Consider the following 7,559-nt stretch of genomic DNA (forward strand, 5'->3'; position numbering starts at 1 on the left):
TCTTTTAAGCCCTGAGACTGCATTCATATAGTCCTCCAAGTATAATTATTGAACACCCAGAAGGTCAGTTACACTAGTCTGAGTACTTTAAAAAATATTTTTATTGATTCCAGAATTTTATACAATATATGTCAATTATACTCAGACCTCTTCTCCCTTTCCACTCCTCCCCACTACCCCTTCAACTTCATGTCTTCCATTATTATCTGTCCTTTACATTATTATTATTATTATTATTATTATTAATTATTGTTTTTTAAAGGCCTATCAAATCCAGTTCATGGCTTCCAAGTACTGCTGGGTGTGGGTCCATTCCCTGGAGTCTGGTCAACCTACCAAGCATCACACCAGTAAGGAAAAAATGGCTCTCCAAGCACCCACCAATTGCTGGTAGAGACTTAGATAGGACTGGATCTTCCTGCTTACCTCCCCCATGCATGCTGGCCCCTGTCTGGCTTGGGTTTTCTCAGGTCTTGTGCATACTCTTACAGGCACTGTGAGTTTGTATGTACAATTACCCTATGGTATCCAGACAACACATTTTCCTAGTATTCATCTATTACCTCTGATTCTTATAGTCTTTCTGCCCCATTCTTCCACAATAATCCCTGAGCCTTGGGAGGAGAAGGTATGCTATAGGTGTCCCATTTAGGGCTGAGCACCCCCACAGTCTCGTATTCTCAGCACATTGACAATTTGTGGGTCTTTGTGTTAATCATCATCTACTGCAAGAAGAATCTTTTCTGGTGAATGTTGAGAGATAAATTAGTATATGGTTATAACAGTAAGTCAATTTGAGTCAGTTTAATAGTATGTATATTTAGGAGAGTGAAAGTAATAGGTTTTCCCTTATGGCCTGTGACCTGTTTAGGCCCTGATAACAGGGTCAGGTATGGACTCCTTATTGTGAAGTGGACCTTAAATCCAATCAGAAGGTGGTTGGTTACTCCCATAATAATTGTGCCACCATTGTACCAGTGAGAATATTGTAGCCTGCAGGTTCATAGCTGGGTAAGGCTGATGATTAACTTTCTCTGCATAGCACCTTCTAGTACTATGAAAGCTTATCAGCAGAGATGAAGCTTTGAGATCAATACCAGCTTTATTTCTCCTTGTTTGTTCTGTGACTCAGGTGTGTAGTATATTCAGCAATAAGGTCTTATAGTCAAGTTTTTTTTCATATATTTTATTTATTATTTTTATTTTATGTGTATGAGTGTATTGCCTGCATGTATGTAAGTGCACCTGTGTACAATGCTCATGGAGGACAGAAGAGGGCGTTGGATCCCTTCGAACTTGAGTTATGGACAGCTGTTAGCTGCCATGTGAGTGCTGGGATTTGATCCCAGGTCTTCAGTAAGAACAGTGTTCTTAACTGCTGAGCCATCTATCTCTCCAGCCCTATAGTCAAGTTTTGATGAGTAACTAAATGCAATGGCAATAGCCCATATTGTTTGAGCGTCTTTGGGATCTGTCTGGTCAACAACTCCACTAGTCTGTTACTTTTAACTCCTGCATAACCTTGGGCATAACCTAAACATTTAAAAATAAACTTTGAGTAGACATTTTTGTTCTTTTAAGCCAGTACTTACAACTGTTATCAAGAGCAGATCAATACCTTAATAAAAGTCCATTGAGGGGCTAGAGAGGTGGCTCAGTGGTTAAGAGCACTGGCTGCTCTTACAGAGGAGCAGGGTCTGATTCCCAGCACCCAAATGGCAGCTAACAACCATCCATAACTCTAGTTCCAGGGTATCCAATATCTTTTTCTGTCCTCTGTAGGCACTGCATAAGTGCACTTATATGCATGCAGGCAATACACTCATACAATAAGATAATAAATAAAATATTAAAAAAGAGAAGTCCATTGATTTAAGTAGAAGTTTGACCTAAGGAAAAAAAAATTTTTTTTGGTCTTTTTTGTGAAAACCCTGTAGCCCCATCTGGCCTGGAACTTGCTTTATAGACCAGGTTGGCCTAGAACTCACAGAGATATGCCTACCTCTGCCTCCCAAGTCCTGGGACTAAAGGAGTGTACCACCATGCCTGGCTTGACTTAAGAAATTTTATCATATATGTATCATCTCTAATTCTCATCTTTTATGTACTTTATATAAATTACTTAGGCTTTCATGACTTATTTAATCTCTCTAACCTTTTCTTTATCTTTCTTTTACTCTAAATACATCTAACCATCTTAAGAAAAAGTCTTATCACACAGAAATCCTTCTGTACTAAAAATACCTTTATTCTTACATTCTAACATTTTATTCTTTTACCTATTGGTTCCCTTTTTATTTTATTTTCTTTCTTAATACCATGTAGCATAGTAATTTTAACAAATAAATTTACTGTATTCTTAAGAGTTGAATCTAGGCTACATACATAGCATAATGTAATATACCTGTATACATATGGTAAAGTTATGAAGTTTTATAAGTTCCCAGGAATACCTTATAGAAAAACAACAACAACAACAACAACATAAACTTTTTTTCTGTTTTGTGTGGTCCCGAGAATGCTCTACTATAGCTGTGCTTTTAGTTTTGAATGAGTGCAAAGAGCAAACAGAGAAACTGAAGGTAAGTAGCAAAACATCATCAAACTGATGTTCACATCAGCCAGATGTTAAAACTGTGATGTTGGAGTTACCTCTTGAGAAATGTCTAGGCAGAAAGTCGGCCCCCACCCACCTTCATCTCTGTAGCTAACTTCTCATTACTTTTCATTAGTTGTTTTTATTACAGGCAACTTTGTATCATGGGGTAAACAATAGAAACCTCTGTTGGAAATAGTTTATGCTTTAGCTGTTTTCAAAGGCACAATGCCTTGGCTCTTGGGCTGTTTTGTTGTTCCCTTTAAAAAATATTTTATTAACTTTATTTTATGTATATGAGTATATTGCCTGCATGTATGTAATTGCATCCATGTCATGAAATGCCCACAGAGGCCAGAAGAGAGTGTTGGATCCCCTGGAACTGGAATTACAGATGGTTGTTAGCCACCATGCTGGGATTTGAACCCAAGTCCTCTGCAAGGTCAGCCAGTGCTTTTAACTGCTGAGTCATCTCTCCAGCCCCACCCCCTTTTAAAGATTAAAAAAATCCCCTCATGTATGTGCATGAATTCCTGTGTGCCTCTGGAGTAAATATTGACCCTCATGCATCAGGGAAGTCAGCCAATTTCATATGATTACATGAATCAAGGAGGGTTTTAGCTGCCTTGTTCATTTCACTGCCAATATTTTCCTTAAATGTTCCCACTGACACTTTTCTCAAATTTATAATCTATGAGGCTATTATCACATTTCTGAAACTAGACAGGAAACAAGCATGATAAGCACTCAGGGGAATTCCCCATTTAAAGCCGGCTATCTTGATTAGGTGAGCCTCTTTGTAATTTACCTCATATTACTTGGATTTAAAGCTAATGTAGACAATACCAAACACAGAAAACAACAATAACAAAATTTAAAAGAACTCAGAAAGAGGTGGTATTAGATGGTCTTTTTTTCTTTAACCTTTCTATGTCACAGTAACTGGTAAGTGAAAGCAAGAGTACCCAGGGCGTGAGGGGGCAGAAACAAGAGCAGGCAAGTGTGAAGCATAGGAGTTTCAAGGGGTGGGGGTGATATTCTATCTCACCTAGAGAAAAATAGGCCTGAACATATAAGGCAGAAAGAGCAGGCATTAAGACCCAGCAGTACCTGTATCTCTGGTTTCCCACCCAAGTAGGCTGATCCTGCCTTGGCTGTTGACATTAGCTTGCCTGGCACCTATAACTCCGTCATTTGGGTCCCAGTTGGGATCTGTGCTTTCATAAGACTTGAGCCTGGGCCCTTGCTTAATAAATTATTTTTAAGTTTAAGTTTGAACAATATCTCATGATCTTCTTGTTTTAGCCACTCAAGTGCTAGAATTATAGATATACACCATAAAACCAGAAAATTTTGCCTATTTTTCACCATCCATGAACTAAGAATGGTTTTAAGTTTTTGTTTATTTTTACTTTTAAAAATATTTTATTGGGGCTGGAGAGATGGCTCAGTGGTTAAGAACACTGGTTGTTCTTGCAGAAGACCTGGGTTCAAATTCCAGCACCCACACGGCAGCTAACAGCTGTCTGTAACTCCAGTTCCAGGGGATCTGACAACCTCTCTGTCCCCTGCGGGCATTGCACAACATGGGTGCACTTATGTACATGCAGGCATAACATAACGTAAAATAAAATAAAATAAAATATACATAAAATAAAATATTTTTAAAAATTTATGCTTTGGAGACTGTCTGAGAGCACCTGACTTGGCCTCTGGAAGTCGAGCTTCAAAATCAAGTTGGGCCAATCCCCATGCATTGGGACAATTTACAGTCCCTCCCACTTCTCCAGGGCTTAGGCTTCCCTGCTGACTATAAGGACTGGCATATCCATCTCCCATCTCCTCTCCTTGGTCTTTGGCAATATCCCTCTGAGGCTTCTGAAGTGCTCCTGGCTAGCAAAGGCTGCTTCACATTCCTGGAGAGTCCCTGAGTAAACTGACTAGAGCCATCTGGCCCTTCTAAACTCAAAAGAGAGAACCTGAAGCCTAGATCAACCAGCTTTTCATAACCAATCATAGAGCAACCAAAGTATATCAAAAATACAGACAGAATCAGACTTTCAACTCAACAAAGGAAGGCTTGAGTTTCTTACCAGAATCATAATTAACAAAAGAAATCCACATGCCAAAACCACAACGAAAAAAATAATAATGTGAAAAACCAAAATAGTATGTACCACCAAGCATCAACAATCTTATAGAAAAGTTCTACAATGAGAACCCCCTAGAATACAGAATTTAAAAGAACAATAATAAATCAGATCAAAGAATTCAATGAATTTAAAGAAATATAAACAACTCAAAGAACTAAAAAAAAAAGGATAACTTCTGACTAAATTAAAAAAGAGAAATTGTGAAGAAAACTCAGGTTGAAATGAAGAAGAAAGTGAAAAATTCAATAAGCCATTTTGAAATGATGGGAATACAATGAATGAAATGGAAAACCGAATCTCAAGATTGGACAATGAAACTGAAGAATTGAACATGTTCTCCAATTGCAGGAAATGTGGGACACCATGAAAAGACCAAATTTATACATCATAGGCATAGAGGAAGGAGAAGAATTTCATGTAAATGGTATTGAGCAGATCTTCAACAGGATTATAGAAGAAAACTTCCCAAAATTTAGGACAGAAATACCATACAAGTATAAGAAACACATAGAACACCAAATAGACAGGACCAGAAAAGAAACTACCCATGGCATATCATCGTAAAAACAAATGTACAGAACAAGGAGAGAATACTGAAAGCTGCAAAAGAAGTCACATATAAAGGAAAACCCATCAGAATTACAGCTGACCTTCTAATACAAACTATGAAAGCCAGAAGAGCCTGGACCAAAGTATTCCCAGTTCTAAATGACCATAGATGCCATCCCAGAGTCGTTTACCCAGCAAAACTATTCGTAGTTGAAGGACAAAGAAAAATCTTGAATGACATGAACAGGCTGAAAGAATTCATGTCCAGAAAACCAGTCCTTCAGAGAATACTTGAAGTAATACAAAGGACTGAAGAATGGAACAACTATATCCTAGAGGAAACAGAAAGAAACAAAATAAAAGTACAACCATGGAAACACAAAATTAGACCAAGAATGCAAACAAAAATTAAAATGACAGTAATAAATTCTCCAAGAAACTCATCTCACCTTCAAGGACAGGCACTACCTTAAGGTGAAAGGATGGAAAATGTATTCCAAGCAAATGACACTAAGAAGCAAGCAGGGGTTGCAATTCTAATATCTGGCAAAATAGACTTCAAAGTAAAACTAATCAGAAGAGATAAAGAGGGTCACTTCATTCTGATCAAAGGATCAATTGACCAAGAAGATATTAACAGTCATGAGCATTTATGCACCAAACTCTGGTCCACCCATTTTCTTCCAAAAACAGTATTACAGGACTTTAAGACACAGATTAACCCCAAGTCAGTATTAGTAGGGGATGTCAGTACCCTACTATTTTTAATAGGTCACTCGGACAAAGAATAAATAGACATCTGAAATAAATTATACATACATCAAATGGACCCAACAGACATCTACAAATATTTCACCCAAGCACCAAAGAATACACTTTCTATTCAGTTGTCCACAGAAGTGTCTCCAAAATTGACCACATACTGGGGCACAAACAGACCTCAACAAATGCAAAAAAATTGAAATACTTCCATACATTCCATTAGAACACAATTCAATAAATCTTAAAATCAACATAAAAGAAGCTCTGTTACCTAAACAAACTCATAGAAATTAAACAGCACACTCCTGAACGATGAATGGGTCAAATTAAAAAAATAAGAAAGAAATAAAGAAATAAAAGCATTCCTGGAACTAAATGAAAAAGATAATACAACACAACAAAACCTCTGGAACACTTTAAAGGCAGTCCTAAGAGGGGAGTTTATAGCTCTAAGAGCCTACATTAAAAAAAGTTTCAATGTCAATTGCTTTGGAATGAATTCTTCTGTATGAAAAAAAAAAAAAAAAGCTGTGCTGTAAAGTATTCCTTGAGAAATGTTTATAATTCTATGAGAATGTAAATAGTTTCACAGTAATTGTTTTCCAGTCAGAATATTCTAACTTAATTGCAGCGCAGTCTCTTTAATTTCTTGTTCATTAATTTTTAACTAACTTCATAAAAGAATAAGAATAAAAAAAATATGATTTATTTAAAAAAAATTTCTTCAGTTAGCCACAAAAATATTTGTCATGGAAAGCTTGAAGTATGAGAAATCAGACCTACCTTGTTCAGAATTAAAATGATTCTCAATGCTGGTGTTCCATCCGAGGAAAATGACTCTAGGGACTTCACAGTGACAGAAATTTAATAAAGAATTAAATTCTGGTAAAAAAAAATAATAATTAGTAGATGTGAAAAACATTACCATTGAAATCTACATCTACAGAATATTACACGCAAGCACCAGAATACACTTTCTACTCTAGAACCTTTACAAGTGTTCTAAACTTCACAACATTCTGGGACACAAAGCAAATCTCAACAGCACAAAAATTTAAATCCCATGCCCACTATAAGAGCACAGTGCAATAATGTTGATAATCAACAGCAAAAGAAGCTCTCATAACGACATGAACTCATGGAAATTAAACAATACAGGCCTTAGTTATGAATGGGTCAAAGAAGGAATTAAGAAAGGAATAAACATATTCCTGGAACTAAATGAAAATGAGAATACTACAAGACAAACCCTCTGGGACACCTTAAAAGCAATCAAGAAGTGAAGAAAAATATCAGAAAGTGCACAAATAAATGACTTAACAGTACAACTCAAGGTTCTGAAAAGGCAAGAACAAATGAAACTCAAACCCAGAAGATGAGAAGAAATAACAACAACAAAAAAAAATCACAGCAGAAATTAATGAACTAGAAACAAAGAAAGCAGTACAAAGAATCAATGAATCTAAGAGCTGATTCTTTGAAAAGCTGAAAAAGATAGA

At 36.6% G+C, this 7,559-nt stretch overlaps 1 protein-coding gene across 3 annotated transcripts in view; it reads left to right on the plus strand.

Moving 5' to 3' along the window:
• The window catches only part of Plek (pleckstrin), a 141,568-nt gene that overhangs the window by 3,374 nt on the left and 130,635 nt on the right, over nucleotides 1-7,559 (plus strand). The gene's annotated exons all lie outside the window — the stretch shown is intronic.

The sequence above is a fragment of the Nannospalax galili genome, unplaced genomic scaffold, assembly GCF_000622305.1.
Source record: "Nannospalax galili isolate Female #2095 unplaced genomic scaffold, S.galili_v1.0 scaffold576, whole genome shotgun sequence".
NCBI classification, from domain to species: domain Eukaryota; kingdom Metazoa; phylum Chordata; class Mammalia; order Rodentia; family Spalacidae; genus Nannospalax; species Nannospalax galili.